The sequence below is a fragment of the Sus scrofa genome, chromosome 7 (genome assembly GCF_000003025.6).
Source record: "Sus scrofa isolate TJ Tabasco breed Duroc chromosome 7, Sscrofa11.1, whole genome shotgun sequence".
NCBI lineage: Eukaryota > Metazoa > Chordata > Mammalia > Artiodactyla > Suidae > Sus > Sus scrofa.
In genome coordinates, this window is record NC_010449.5 from 99,465,235 (window position 1) to 99,468,827 (window position 3,593).

Genomic DNA, 3,593 nt, shown 5'->3' on the forward strand with positions numbered 1-3,593 from the left:
GGATCCAGCATTGCCATGAGCTGTGGTGTAGGTGGCAGATTCAGCTCAGATCTGACATCGTTGTGGCTGTGGCGTAGGCTGGTGGCTACAGGTCCGATTCAACCCCTAGCCTGGGAACCTCCATATGCCCTAAAAAGCAAAAAACAAAAACAAACAAAAAAACCCTTAGTCATATCAAAAAAAAAAAAAAAAAAAAAAGAAGAAGAAAAAGAAAAAAGAAAATCTTTGAAACTGGTCATCATTTGCCCTGAGAAGAAGAAAGGGTTCATGCTAATCCTTGGTGCCCAGGGGACCCTGCACAACCCACCAGAGGAATGTAGACGGGCTGAGAACCAGAGTCCTATACTACTCTGGTAAATAAGAGTGGAGAGGGAGTTCCCGTTGTGGCGCAGTGGTTAATGAATCCGACTAGGAACCATGAGGTTGCGGGTTCGGTCCCTGCCCTTGCTCGGTGGGTTGACGATCCGGTGTTGCCGTGAGCTGTGGTGTAGGTGTAGGTGAAGACGCGGCTCGGATCCTGCGTTGCTGTGGCTCTGGCATAGGCTGGGGGCTACAGCTCCGATTCGACCCCTAGCCTGGGAACCTCCATATGCCGTGGGAGTGGCCCAAAGAAAGAGCAAAAAGACAAAAAAAAAAAAAAAAAAAAAAAAGAGTAGAGACCCCAATCCTTTGTGTGGATATTTACTTCTTCCTGAAGGACTTGGAGGAAATGGGATGAGTTAAGAGGCATGCCACAAAGGAGCATGGAGTACAGAGCTAGCGATGGCTACTCAGAATCCCAGTGTTAGCTACTGAGTGAATTTAGTTGAGACTTGGGTGTGAGGCAATCAATCACCATGCATGTTATGATGAGGTGGGTATAGGAGGTAGCCTGGTTGGGAGAGGCCAGGTCAGCACATTGCCTGATTACTTCTAGTCTCCTCTTTCACTACAGAAAGATTTTCAATCACCTCTCATGGCTTATATATTTGCTTAATTGTCAAATACTTTCCTTAAAAAGTTATCAGTAAGCCAGGAATTGATTCATAGCTGAAGTCAGTTTCTATGTTGTTTGGTTCCAAATATATATTTCAAAGCTCTGCATGATATATGGAACCAGAGAGAGATCAGAAAACACACACAGATCAGATCTTGTCATTTGCAAATTTGATATAGTATACCATTTGCATCACTACTTGAAGGTGTTTTCCTACAAGTCTTATGTATTTCTCAAAGTAAAAGAGGTCTTCAGATACCCAGGGGTCCAACTGCTTTCCTTTTAAGCTATCTCATATGTTTTGTATTCATCTCCACTTGGCCTTTCTTAGTCCTCAACAGCTAAGCGTTACGCTAACCAGATTCTCAGTTGATTATTTTTTAAATGAGTGTGCTTGTGGAGGTTGCTTATAAAGATAGTTGCACATCCTGAGCTCCTGCAGGACATCAAAAGACAGAATTAGACATGAGGCTTCCCCTCTGTGCTCACCATGAAAATATTAAATAGGATGGAGGCATGAGGAAGGCACAAGAACACATAGCTTTGTAGTCAGGTTTTTCCACTGGAACCTGCAGATCAGTCCTCGTTTTGTGGAATATTTTTACAAATGTGTTTATTGACTGAGTTTTAGAAAGGTAGGTGTACCTGTGGTTTATTCTATGGTAGCTACCAGTAGGCTTAGGATTTCCTGCCTAATGTGTTAACTAGGTGTCAGGAACATGTCACGCTAGTAAGCAATGGAAGTGCCTAATGCATGGACAGTTCTATGGTTGACTTGTCCACATATCTAGTTTGGTCTTGGGGAAAAAAATAGACAAATTTAGAAAGTCTGCTTTATTTCTGTGGTTGGTAGGTCTTTATTCTTTACTCTGAAGTGCTAAAGAATATTCTCCCAAACTCTAAATTTTAGCATTCCAACCCATTGTAACATCATTAGAAGTTTTCTTTCTGCCTTCTAGGATTGGAACTTTTACACAGACCCACTTTCTATACTAGCAGAGGGAAGTGTGAACTTAGCTGTAATTGGGACTCTGATGTCTTATACCCTCCAGAATGCTTGGTGTCTCCCCATGCTTGATTGGAAAATATCTGGTGAGGTGTGAGAGTCTACTGGGAATGGCAGGTGAGAGAGAGAACACTTGGAGTTGGAGGAAGAAGGCAGAGGACTGAGTAGCATATGCAGCTCTAATGATAGAGTTGAGTCTTCAGAAAATTGGAGAAAGCCCATAGCTCAGAGAACCGATGTACTGGCACACCTTGAGGCAGAGAGGACTCTGGGATGAAGAGCCCTTGGTAAAAGCCTTCCCCTTAACTGTGCATGTCCACTTTTCATGTACCCAATGGCAAGAATGCCTTTTCGGTCTAGGGAAAAGAGAGAGCATCAATTAAACACTTAGAGTCACTGTCTCCTCTTCCACAAGGACTTCTCTACCTGAAGGAAGATGGCCGGCTTGGGGTTTTCTTGGGTTCACCGCTCAAAGTTGGTTGCAGTTGGAGAAAGGCAAATGAGGAGGGCGGGTGTCACCATTTCTATATCTACTCTGAAGGTCTGAATTCTCTCTGTTTCCATCAGTTGAGTGACTCCTTTTGTTTCTGTAAGTGAGTCTGTTTCATAGAAGATCTTTATTTTCATGCTTCTTGCAGATAGAGCTTTCTACTTGTTTCTAACCACACTTTAGTGGCAAAGAATCCAAGAAAGATGATGAATTAATTAGTATTATTGACTTCCTAAAAGGGTGAGCAGTTCATCTCAGAGAGTCCAGTAATTTTCTAAAGCGAGAGGAAAGGGTTTGTGCACAGAGATGTGCATATATAATGAACTTTCAAATGTACAGACTGTAACACACACTGGGACCATTGTTAAAAAATTAAACAGATTCTCATTTAGTTTCGTCACATATCCAGTCAAGCCTGGAAAATGGCTAATGAGACTGGTCATTGAAACAAGCACCAGTCCCATTTCCAGGGCCAGTGTGGATGGTGGGCTCCTAACATGTGCAGAGACAAGCAAACAGCCCAACAACACACATCATTTTAGCCAACAGACAAGCTTTTCTCTTCTTCTTCCTCCAGCTTCCCTACCCCAGGCAATGTCTCCCAACCCTAATTCAAGGCATCAACAATAACATCAACCCATTTTGGCCTCATTTCCTCTCTCTTTTTCTGTCTATTCTTAAATGCGTGTTCTGAGGAGTCAGGAAACAGTCAAAGGTAAAATACCATGAGTGATTATTCAAAGAGAAAGAGCTCCTTGGAAATCTATAAACAGAGGAGGAGTGTCTTCCATAACTGGATTAGTTATAGGTACTTAAGAAATACGGGGGGCCAATCCCCCCACTCCCTCCGTCTCCTTCACCCCCCCTCAACCGAATTCCATGCTCCCAACCCCATCCCTAAACGTCTCCACTGTTGGTCACCCTAAAGTGGAAATTTCGAGTGGGAGGGGAGAGCCCACCCACACACGGAACTAGTTTAGACCTTGTTTGCTTGCGGTATCTATGTTAGCGTGTGTGCGCCCGCACGTGCGGATTTCTTTATTCTCTTTGCATGTACCTCTAATTGATCTTGAAAAGAAGGGACAGTTAAAGAAGACGTTAAGGTGAAATGAAGCCATAAC